The following is a 13,603-nucleotide window of genomic DNA, read 5'->3' as shown; positions in this document are numbered from 1 at the left end:
AGCAAGGAACTCAGGACCGCGAGGGGTGCACCCACACACTGAGACAATGGGGATGTTCTATCGGGAACTCACCAAGGCCAGCTGGCCCGGGTCTGAAACAACATTTATTGTTTTCTTAATTATCTAAAAGCTTTGTAGTTTTATGAAGTCCTGGTTGTCAATTATTAGCATTAATTTCTGGTTGAATGAAGTCCTGCTCAGAAATTCATTTTTGTTGTAATAGGAGTGGCGGGGCAGCGTCCCCAGCACCCCAGCTGCTTGGCTAGCTTATGCCCCGAAATAATTACATGGAGACTGTATTCTTTTAATCACTGCTTGGCCATTTCTATGTAGCCTCTTCTAGGCTATCTCTCGCACCTGGACTAGCCCATTTCCAATCATGTGTGTCGCACCCCTAGGTGCACTTACCAGGAAGATTCTAGCCTACGTCCATTCTGGGTTGGAGCTTCATCACATGTGCCTCAGAGAGCAGAGCTCTCGCCTCTGCCCACAAGAATGTCTCTCTGAGGCGTCTGCCCCTGAGAGGAGAGCTGTCGAGTCTCTGAGCTCACTTTCTCTTCCTCCCAGCGTTCTGCTCCATTCACTCCTCCCACCTACGTTCTAACCTATCAGGGCAAGCAGCTTCTTTATTTAATCAACCAATGACCTTCCTCCATCACATTTCCTGTAACTGTATGCTATATTGGACTGTCTATGTTTTCTTCAAGCATTTTAAGAATGCTGCTGATAAGCCTCCCCATAGAAACCAGAGACAAAATAATCCAGTATCAGCTCTGATTAACCTCCTTAATATTCTTCTTTTGGGTTGTCCAAGTGACTCCCAAAACAATACAGATATTGAGAGTCATTGGTTGTTTCTAAGGAATAGGTCATTATGGCTGAAGACAATTCAGACATAGTTCACAATGATTTGAGATAGAACAGAACTGGAAATCTCTTTCCTGAAGTCTAGCTTCCTTAAACTTATAAAATACATGTAAACTGTAAAGGAGGCAAAGCAATTAAATAATCCTACTCAACTACAACACCTATCAACTTCAGTGAGGACCAGCATTGCAGGATATATGGAGAGGTGCATTAGGTGGCACTTGCATGTTGGTGATAACCAAAAAATCTCTAACTGCACATAAGGGTCACGCAACAGGAGGAAAATTACACATAGTACTAGAAATTTATCCTACTCTCCATGGATAAAGGGGTAGTGGACATTAGAAAACAATCTGCTACAGTTGTTTTCCTAGAACAACATGGTTCATTACTCCATTATAAATATTATTCTTGCTGGGCGGTGGTTGCACATGCCTTTCATCCCAGCACTTAGGAGGCAGAGGCAGGCAAATCTCTATGAGTTCAAGGCTAGCCTGGTCTACAAGATCTAGTTCAGGACAGGACCCAAAGCTACAGTAAAACCCTTTCTTGAACAACCAAAAAATGTATTCTAATAGCACTAAATAAGTGTAGCTACAACTACTCATTAAAGAAGGAGTAAATAGAGACCATCATAGAAACCCACATCTGGACACATTACAGGGATCAAAGGATTATTGGGATCCAGTTCCAATGAACAAATTTACATCACAGAACCTGTATCTGTGGATCAGAAAATGTCAAAGAAGAGGAGTAACTAAGATTTACTACACAGAATAGTAGGAAACCTGTAACAAAACAGTCTTTATTGGGGATGTTGAATAAATAATGTTGCAATAGAGTGCCAATGAGCATGCTATGGGAAAGGTGGAAAATTTTATGTCCTCTCAACCATAAATGAACAACTAAAGGAAATTAATTAGTGTAGAAAGAAATATTTGCACCCCATGGATTCTCACCATTTGAAACAAGAAATCAAGTTGAACTCTTTCTTTTATAATTTGTCTTGGTCACTGTGAAATTGTCTTTTATCGCAGTAATAAAAATGTAAATAAGAAAAAAGTTGGTACCAGAGAGTCCATTTTGCTGTGACAGGTCTGACTGTTTTTGTTTTTTAACAAAAAAAAATATATATAGAGAGAGGAGTTTTGGAGTTTGAACTAGGAAAGTGATTGAATGTCATAAGTAGAGTTAAATAGGACACAATAGTATAAGCTTGAAGGTCGGGAGTGCTAAGAGCTTTCCAGTTAAGGGAGGCCCAGCTCATGAGGTTTCAAGGAAGACTAGGAATTGGGCTAGAGACCTTTTTTGTGATCTTTTATCAAAGATTGTGTCTGCCTTTTGCTTTGTCGTAGGACTTTTCCAAGGTTAAATTGAAAAGTAATGGAATGATAATCTTGCTTGAGGAGATTTTAAGTCAGTCTAAGGTTTATCTGTAGCATGGTTGTTAGTAAACTCTCTTATATCGGTCTAGATTGAAAAGAAAAAGGTGAGACTAAGAGAAATACAAAATATTCAGTTTAAAGATAAAAGTAATTCTTCAAAATGTATTGTTGATAAAAAGTGTTTTCTGAAAGAGATAAAAATATTAAAAAAGGTCTACTCTGAAATTGTGGAAAGGGACTTGTACCTTAATGGCAAAACTCTACCCATATAGCTCTAAACTTGTAATGTGGGGAGTCCTAAAGAAATTTCTGTTACTAAAATCAAACAAGAAAAGCTTCTACAAATATGATCCAAGCAGTCAGGCTTATCCCTTGTTGGCAGCTGACTTTCATACATTTTTCTATGTGGGTCTGGCTTTCAAGTCATGAAGGATAAATACATGAATAAAGGCATTGCATTCCTTGCTCAGATTTTGTTTAGGAAGTTATGTTGGTGAGACTTTAAGTAGCTTCTGACGTTTCCAGGAGGCAAAATTTTACAGCAGTCTCCACAGTTCTTTACTTCTTTCAACCTTTTCAGCAATCATCTCTCAGCCTCACTTAAAGGAGAAGAAGCATGAAATCTACATCTGTTGAGATTGGGCTCAACAACTCTGTATTTTATCGGTCATTATGCTGTGTAACAGTCTCTGCCTGTTTACTTATATGCATGAGAACTATACTAAACTATGTTTGTATGAACAACTATTTAGGATATAATTGCTTATTACTATTTAGGATATAATTGTAGGATAACACTTGTTTGAGTGTGTTTTATGTCCAATTAAAGAGTTCATGGTTATTGCCAAAGTATGCATATCGCTCTTGTACCCTTAGGGTTATTGTGCCAGGCTTATCATTGTGGTTCATAGGCTTCATAAATAGGTAGGATTATTGACTGTTCCTCTTCTTTGGAAGCTTTAACATATCTGGGGGGAGGATTTCAGGTCTGATCCAGCTCAGATCTTCTTGGCCCCATCTCCAAGGTTCATGATCCTGATCACAGAGATATAGGGCATGCTGGAAGAAATTGTACATGCCAGATCAATTATAATTCCACATTTTAAGCAAAAAACATGCACTCTATTTAAATGTACTTAATAAAATCACTAATTTTATTTGCCACTGGGTGGTGCTGAACTTCTCTGTGGTATCATTAAAGACCTTGATTTATATAAGTGGAGGACAAAAACTAGGAAATTACTTGAGTATTCCTGGGAATACATAAATTAACAGCTTTTTACCAAAAAAAAAAAAAAGGTTCTGATGATAGATAAAAGAAACTATTCCACCAAAGTCTAGCCTGACTAACAAGAAGTTTATGGGAGTTACAGGAGCTAGGATGACTCAAAGGCAATTGTACTATCAAAATCTCCACCCAAGAGTAAATGAAAACACACAAAAACTCTCAGCTTGGAATTTCTTTCCCCCAAACAGGAAGTTCTAACTAAAGATTCTTCATTGTTCTTCAGTTGTTTAATGTTGATGTAACTTGAGAGGAAGTTATGTTTATCCTGTGAATTTCTTGGGTGTCCAGAACCTCATCTCATAAATTTTATTAACTACCTGAGTTTATTTTGTTTTTAGTTTTACTTGCTTTCTATAGTTATGTGTCTACAAGTAAGTGTATACCATCTTTCTCTTGGTGCCTGTAGATGCCAGAAGAGAACATCAGTTCACAACAGAGATTTATAAAGAGCTTGACCTGGGTGTTTGAAATGAAATTCTGGTGCTTTGGAAAGGCAGTGAGTGTTCATAATTGCTAAGCCTACTAGTGAGCTCCAAAGTTCATGTGTTTTTAAACTTCCTTCCCTGTATGAGGGAATGCTCCAGTTGGGAGGAAATAGCTTGTAGTATTGATCTGTGGCTAGCACTGGCACTGACAATATCAGTGTTCAAATAAAATTACCCGGCCTGCACAATGAGCTAAAAGAAATAATCAATAACCTTATATAATATAATATAATATAATATATAACATTTATAGAATTAATGCTAATATTAAATATCTGTGATTGGCTAAGATGGCAATATCTAGGCTAATTCGTGGTTAACCAGCACAATTTTTGTATCAAAACAATTTAACGAGATTGGCAGTATTGACTCATTTAAATTATGAAAAGGGTCCATTCTTCAAAAGTATATTCTCCATAGTGTAATGCGAGAACCATGACTGAAATTTAGTTTAGGTTTCTGTGTCTTTAAATTACTGTTACTTTTCAATTTACGCAAAATTGTTAGAATAAAGTACAAATGTCTGAGAACTTTTCAGAAACAATAAATTGACAGATTTTTTAAAACTTTTTTTATTCATTTTATATACCTAACATAATTTCCCGGCCCTCTCACTCCCCAACAAACTACTCCCAACCCACCCTAGATTCACTCTTCAGAAAAGGTGAGGTCTCCTATGGGGAGTCAGCCAAGCCTGGCACATTCAGTTGAGGCAGGATCCAGCCCCTCCCCCATGAATCCAAGCTGAATAAGCCATCTCACCGAATGGAACGGGCTCCAAAGTGCCAGCTCATGCACCAGGGACTCATCCTGGTTCCAATCCCAGGAATCTCACAAACTGATCATACTACAGAACTGTTACTTACATGCATAGAGAGTAATTCAGATCCCACGCAGGCTCCTAAGGTAATTCAGATCCCACGCAGGCTCCTAAGGTGTTGTTCTAGAGTATTTGAGCTCCCACGTGTTTGGGTCAGCTGTCTCTGTGAGTTTCCCAGTCATGATCTTGATCTCCTTTGCTCATATAATCCCCACTCCCCCTCTTCCACTGAACTCCTGGAGCTTGGTATCTCTGCATCAACTTCCATCAGTTACTGGATGAAAGTTAGGGTATTCGCCGATCTGATTAGAGTAGATGACCAGTTCAGGTATTCTCTCCACCATTGCTAAGAGTTTTAGGTGAGGTCATTCTTGTGGATACCTGGGAATTTTCCTAGCACCAAATTTCACCCTAATCCCATAATGGCTCCCTCTTTGGAGATATCTCTTTAATTGGTCTCCCACTCCATCTCTGTCCCAACTCTAACATCCTGTTTTCTTATTTTCTCATCCCCCAGTCCCTGTGCTTTACTGCCCCTCCCAACACACAGTTTACTCAGGAGACCTCATTTATTTTCCCTTCCCGGAGTTATCCATGTTCTCCTCTTAGAGTACTCTTTATTACCTAGCTTTTCTGGGTCTGGATTGCAGTTTTGTTATCCTTTGTTTTACATCTCGTATCTTTTTATATGTTAATACTTGAATGTCTTTCTGAGACTGGGTTACCTCACTCAGGATATTTTTTTTTTCCTAATTCAATCCATTTGTCTTCAAATTTCATAATGTCATTCTTTTGTTTTCAGCTGAATAATGATACGCCATTGTGTAAATGTACCACATTTTCTTCATCCATTCTTCAGTTGAGGGGCATCTATGTTGTTTCCAGGTTCTGGCTATTATGAATAATGCTGATATGAACATAATTGAGCAAGTGTTCTTGTGGTATGATTGAACATCCTTTGGGTATATGCCCAAGAATAATAATTCTGAGTCTTGAGGAAGATTAATGCTCAATTTTCTGAGAGACTACCGTGTTGATTTCCAAAGTGACTCTAAAAGATTTTGCACTTTCACCAGCAATAAAAGAGTATTCCTCTTATTTTATGTTCTCTCCAGCATTAGCAGTTATCAGTGATTTTGATCGCAGTCATTTTGACATATATAAGATGGTATATCAGAGTCATTTTGATATGACTTTCCCTGCTGACTAAGGATGTTGAGCAATTCCTTACATGTTCTTTGGCCATTTGGGATTCTTGTGTTGAGAATTCTGTTTAGACAGACTTTTTAAATATGATTTCAAATTAGAATTACTTTAAAATAAATCTTTGATAATGAGACTTTCTATTGTAGAAAAAGGAAAGTGTTTTAGGGATTTGATTGCTATGGTTAAACTCTATGATCAGAATCAACTCAGGGAGAGCAGGGTTTGTTGCTTATTATAGTATGTAGGTCATTATCCAGCAAAGTCAAGGAAAAATTTAACCCAGGGACCTGGAGACAGTAATTGAAACAGAGACAACAAGGGTCTTTTTGTTCTTTCTGCTTTCTTAAGTCCTCAGGAGCTACCAGCCTAGACCTAAGAGAGCCACCCTCCCCACCGCGTGTCAATAATCAATCAAGAAAATGCACCACACTCTTGCCCACAGGCTTATCTGGAAGGGGTACTTTCTCAGGTAAGGTTTCCACTACCTTAATGATTATAGCTTGTGTCAACTTAACATAAAAGAAACTAGCATAAGAAAAATAATATTTAATAAACATTTCATTACAGTATAATAGAATATTCTGAAAGCTAAATTTAACAAAAATATGTAAATTTAATTTAGCTAAATGTAATTAATAAATATAATAATTAAAACAATTTTAAATCTCTGAACTGAAGTGAACACTATCCAACACCTTCTTAGACTTAAATAATAAAAATATAAGAGACAAATCAACTAACTCCTTTCTTCTTGCTTAATTTAAGCCACCAGTGAAGTGTGGCTAGCAAAGGTAATGCAATCTTAAGATGGATAATAGAAGTTAATTGTCTATGTAATGGAGAATAATATCCCTATTGCAATGTGTTGGTCAGGACACTAATGAACTTATGGAATCAATTTTGAATCCCTAGAAATTTACTTGCATCCATCTTTTTTATTACCACTAATTTGTTTTAGATTTTTTTCTGTATTTCACTTTAGACTGTGAATAACATGCATGGAGGAGTATGAATTATATAATTTTATGTCATTGGCAGATACCAGGAAGTGGGGCCATTAATATTTGCGTAGTAAAGCTTTATATTCATTATAGTATGTACTTTTTCTTCTGGCCTTTTGCCATGATATCACCATTGGTTTTCCTGCCTCTGTAGTCTTGTATCTCTGTTTCATCATCAAAAATTGTTCAGGCAGTAAAACAACTTCTACAAAGTCACATAATACTGAGATCCACGAGGTGAGTTAGTTTGACTTATTCCGAAGTTCGTTCATAAAATTTATTTGAAAATATAATCTCCTATTACACATAAACCAAAGAGAACAAAAAGAAGTGTTTATAAGGAAAGTACATGCTCTCCTCAAGTGCCAATCCATGTAAGTTAGTTTTTGAAGAGTATCATATTTAAAACATATTCTGAGAGGGCTGGAGAGATGGCTCAGTGGTTAAAGCTGACACTACTCTTCCAAAAGTCCTGAGTTAAATTTCCAGAAACCACATGGTGTCTCACAACCATCTATAATGAGATCTGGCATCCTCTTCTGGCCTGTAGGTATAGATACAGGTAGAACACTGTATATATAATAATTAAAGAATCTTTAAATATAGTCTGATTAATGCACATAAAAAAAAAAGAAGCAATCACCGCCATAATTGATCTTACAGTAGTACATATGGAAAAGGTTAAAGCAAGTTAATTACCAGTTTGGTGTGGAATGTGATGTATTAACATTCATTTGCATATAGATTTCCATTTGTCTTAGCTATATATTTTGAAAATACTATTATTTTCTAGTTGTATGATATTAGAACATGTGTGGGAATTGTAAATGTTTATTTCTTAGCATTTATTTCTCTTCTAACAATCTATACATTTATTTTCTTTGAATCTCATTATCCTACACTTCCTAGGTAGAGGCCTTCAGATCAAGTAATTACTAGCTTCATGGAGTTTTTCTTAAGTTGTACAAGCTTTCCAACTTATATATCTAGAATGTGGAATGCAGAGGAACAAGGATTAGCATGATTTGGAGGCCATCATAGAGTACATAGTGTGTTCAATATCAACCAGGATATACAGTGAGATATTTCCCCAAAACATATTCCTATCTTAATGATGTGTGTATATATATAATATGAATACACATATCTGTGTTTACATAGATGACTGTGTGTGCATGTACAATTAATGCCAGTTTGTAAGTGTTAAAAGATTTATAGTTTTAAGGCAATTGAGGAAAAATATATTCAGTCATTAACTGCATATTAAGTTAACCTAGCATAAATCTATAGTATTAACACATTAAACCAATATGACTCCATTGAATTATGTCAGTCAACATCAGCAACAATAGCAATAGCATTTAATTCATAAAAGCACAGCAATTACAAGAAAGCATAGGTCCTAGGAGGAATAGAAAATATTAACTGCATTTCTGCCACATTACATTATATGTATTACTTATTTTCAAGAGTCTCATCTAATCCAGGCTTCCCTTGAATCACTATGTAGCATGACTAGCCTTTTACTCTTAGTCCAACTTCTTCAACCTACTAAGTGCAGGATAGAAGATTAATGTATAGATCAATAGAAGAAAATAAATGTTAAGAAATAACTTTTTAAAATTTCCATGAGTGTCCTAGTGACAAACAACTGGAAAGAATAACATTTTTCAAAATATATATCTGGGAACGTATGGGAATCTATATGCAAATTAATGACATTGGCATCTCATTTCACATCATACCAGTAATTAATGCAAGCTGCTTCTTTCACTTATTTATTTGTTTTTTTTTTCTGTAGCTTTGTAGTCAGACTGTAGACCAAACATGCCTCAAACTCATAGAGATCTTCCTTTCTCTGGCTCCCAAATCCTGGGATTAAATGCATGCTCCTGGCTTCCAGTTGCTTCCTATGTATAAATTTAAAATATATGACTATAAAACTCTTTGAATAAAATATTGGATCAAGTCATTGAATCCTTCATCAAACAATACTTACAATAAGGCAAATTGTAGAAATAAGGAATAGAAAAGAGAAAATAATCCTGTCCATAACAATGCCCTACTACTAACCCTAACTGGAGAATACATATTGAATTTGAATGTCAGGAGAGGAAAGCCAGGTATGATGGGAAGTTGAAAGGAGAGACATGAAAGGAGTTGGGGGGAAAGAAATTAATATGTTCAAAATAGAAGGCATTAATTTTTCAAGACATTCATAAAGTATTGTTTAAGACACCAGTCCTGAAAAATGATGGCACTTTTATAGATGCTAACATGGAATGGTGAAGTCTCATGAGGCCTTAATCTTAGACAAAGAGCTACAGACAACTAAACAATGTTCAGAGCAGTAGAAATCGTTTCCCCCAGAAGAGAAGCCTCCAGATATTTTGTCTAATAGCAAATGGTCAGCTCTGAAAATATATACAGAGAAGTAACATAGATAATGTAGGTTATATATAACTATTTAGGAATTCTACAGTTACAGAAATAAAGGTCATGAACTTGAGAGAGATTATCGATAGAAGTCATTGGAAGGGTTAGAAAAGAAAATGTCTAATTATGTTTTAATTTGAAAAATTCAAAAAGTAGTTAATAAGGCTAAAAGAATTGGATAGTACATGTTTATACAAACCTGACTATAATGCCCCTTGACTGAAGAATGGATAAGGAAAATGTGGTACATTTACACAATGGAGTACTACACAGCAGAAAAAATAACATTTTCAATTTTGTAGGCAAATGAACAGAGCTAGAAAACATCATTTTGAGTAAGGTCACCCAAAACCAGAAGAACAATTATCACATATACACACTCATAAATATTTTTAAACATAAAACAAAGAAAACCAGCCCACAAATCACAATTCCAGAGAATCTAGACAACAATGAGGACCCTAAGAGAGACATACATAGATCTAATCTACATGAGAAGTAGAAAAAGACAAGATCTCCTGAGTAAATTGGGAGCATTGGGAACTTAGAAGAGAGTTGAAGGGGAGGTGGGGAGGCAGTGAGGGGAGCAGAGAAAAATGTTGAGCTCAAAAAATAAAAACAAAAACACCCTGACTCAAAAAAATGAGATCTAAGTGTACATTGAGTGGAAGTTTAAGATGAAAAATCAAAAAATTAAAAATCACATATAAATATAAATAAACCCATTAGAAGAGGTTTAACTTCAAACAGAGAAGATGAATACACCCTCCATGTGAGATATGGGACCTTTAATAAAAATATGCAAAATCATGTTAGGGACATGGAAGAACTGGAGATATCATTATTGATGTACTGTAAAGTATCATAAACAGCATGATAATTTATGAAAATTATAAATACATTGTTATATGGTTAAATAATAATATGCATTATAGGTAAATATCCAAGAGAAATGGAAATAAATGCTGAAGAAAATTTTATTCAAATATTCCCAACATCATTATTTATGATTGTCCAAAGCACACTGGTGCTGGTGTAGGAGATCCTTCTGTCTATGTGTTGCTTTCATTGGTTGAATAAAGAAACTGCCTTGGTCTTTTGATAGGGCAGAACTTAGGTAGGTGGAGAAGACAGAACTGAATTCTGGGAGAAAGAAAGCAGATACAGAGAGCTGCGATAGAGCCTCCAGATCAGACATGCTAAATCTTTCCCAGTAAGCCATGACCTCATGGTGATACACAGATTATAAGAAATGGGTTAAATCAAGATGTGAGAGTTAGCCAATAAGAAGATGGAGACAATGGGCCAGGCAGTGTTTAAATGAATACAATTTCTGTGTGGCTGTTGCTTCCTGGGTAAAGTTCCAGTGGCTGTCTCTGGTGGAGCTACATTCAGTTTTGTTTTCCCCACCTACCTCTATTCCCTGCACAGACAAAAGACATTTTCTTTATTAACCAATGGTATTCACAGCATACAGAGGGGAATCCCACATCACTCATCTTTCTCGTCTGTCTTCTCTACTTCTTCAAAAATGAGAAGTTCCAAATACATTTAAACACCCAATTCTTTACCAACAGATTATATTTTTGGTAACTTATTTGTTTTTTTTTTTTTTTCCGAATCAGAGTTGCAATGGCTCCAAAAAGTCAAACTTGCCATCCCCCTGTATCAGCTTCTTGAAAAGAGGAGTTATAGTACTATGCAATGATTTACAGAACCAGGTGTTGCTTTTAGGCAAAACATAGACTGAAATGTATATAAATCCAAGTATTTAAGAATACTTCAAAGTCACATTTATAGTTTAAAATATTTATAGGTGATATGAAAGAACTTTGCTTATTGAATTCATCTCCACCTTACTTTATCTGACAATTTTATTGCCCATTTTTTAGTGGACAGGATTACTGCTTCAGTATCCAATGTGGGTAAGAGCTAAAACCTAAGCTGTTACATTTTCTTACATGTACATTCTACTCAGGGCGCTCTTTAAGATGATGGTGGACTTTCAATTCCTGTGTCAAAGAGAGTTGCACCTAACTATGAAGTTCAACAAACAGCTTCTCCAAGCATCTTTGACTGACTAGTTAGATAATGACATTGAAAATTGAATTAAGAGCATGTTTTCACGTTAGAAATTCTCATTTGTTTTGAGAACTCATAAATTTTGAAAATGATGCATTTGTACTCCTGATAAATCAAGCTAAGTCTATAATGATTATTTGTTTTGACTTTCCAAATTGACTGCATTATAAACACTCTCATTGAAAGGTGAATACAAGAGGACCCAGAGGCCTTTTCAGTGGAGCTACAATTAGATGAAACTACATTATTCTTTACCATGCTGCGTTTCCCATTAGTTGGTGATCAAAAGAAAAATTCCAAAGACGATCAGGAGGGTGCAAGATTGATTACAGGCTGATTCAACAGTGTAATCACTAGCTCATGCAATCTCAGCATGAATGAAGTCCCCAGAGAGCAGGCTGCTATCTGATAGCACTGCGGAGGGGAGAAATCAAATGACTTCTAGGATGTAGATTGGTTCAGGTTGCATTAAACAGGAAAGGGTTATATCCCACACTGTCATCCATCCTGGCATCAGAGAAGGATGCATCTAAAACATCTCATTTCCACAGAAGGTATACATCAACTTTGCTATATAGCCTGATTCAGCAACTCCTGGGAAGAAAAGGAAATTGCATGAGGGCTGTGTGAAAATAGCTGCAATTAATTATAGTGTGCTTTTGGTGTTTCATGCCAAGGACATAAGACTAATTTTTCATTATTATTTAATTTACACCCCTTAGGTTAGTCACTGTGCCTTAATATTATAAATCTAAAATATAGAATTTCCTGCCTATTATAATCATTGCAATAACAATTGAAGGACATTGCAATATTAGGATAAGTAATGGAAAGAGAGATTAAAATAAGAGATAGAAGACTCTCACAAAATCTGCTTGTTACTGTAGGCAAAAGGGGCTTAATTTTTTAATCAGTTTATCTTAGAAGCAAATATTCAAATTAAGAATTTCTGTGGTATGCAGACATTGAATTTCACATTAAATTTTATGAGTTCCTGAGATTCTGAGGGTAATTATACATATTTAACTCATTGTGAAACTTAGACTTTTATTTTGACAGAGTGAAGAAAAGAGATACTGAATAATTCACAAACATGCACATTCATACACAGACACCACACAAAATCACTAATATGCGCACACACACACACATACTGTTTATTGTCTGATAATTAAATAATACTTTTGCTTTGTATAAGGAACAAAGTCATAACATGTTTTCAGAGAAAAGTCATGTAGAAATCTTGTCAGTGAAACAACAAACTCAGATCCTACTGCTGAATCCCAAGGAAAAATAAGGTAAAATCCAGTTTATCTCTTACTTCTGATAATGCCTAGGGTAAAATACTATCAGCAGACAAATCCTGGTTGCTCTTATTCTCCTGGATATCTTTTCTTTCCATAATGGAATCAAAATTAGGACTGGCAGTTATACATTGATGGTCTTCTGTTTATACTTTTTTGAACAAAAATACAAAAAGTTCTCCTCAGAAAACTATGTAGCAGGAGAAATAATTTCAGTATAACTGAAAAAGCTCATACATTCCAATAAATTGTGTCTTAGTTACATTTCTATTGTGGTAACAAAACACTATGATCTCAAGAAACTTATAAAACAAGCATGTTAATGTGGAGACTTGAGTCCAAATATTCGTCAAAGGCCATCATGGCAAAATTAATGGAATCAATCAGGCAGGCATGCCACTGAAACAGTAGTGGAGAGTTTGTCATTCTGTCAAGAAGAAAGAAAGAGACAGAGAAAGAGTTAGAAAAAGATGATGATGATAGATAGATAGATAGATAGATAGATAGATAGATAGATAGATGGATGGATGGATGGATGGATGGATGGATGGATGGATGGACGGACGGACGGACAGATAGATAGATAGATTGATTGATAGATTGATAGACAGACAGATAGAAGTTGATAACGGTGTTGTGGAATATCATTTTAACTGGCCAAAGATGTATTACATTTGTTTACACTGTACGATATTACTTTAACTCTGTAAAGGTGTATTGCTTTTATTT

The sequence above is a fragment of the Microtus ochrogaster genome, linkage group LG1 (assembly GCF_000317375.1).
Source record: "Microtus ochrogaster isolate Prairie Vole_2 linkage group LG1, MicOch1.0, whole genome shotgun sequence".
Lineage (NCBI taxonomy): Eukaryota > Metazoa > Chordata > Mammalia > Rodentia > Cricetidae > Microtus > Microtus ochrogaster.
The sequence above is the reverse complement of the archived record's forward strand: the minus strand, read 5'-3'. Positions refer to the sequence as shown.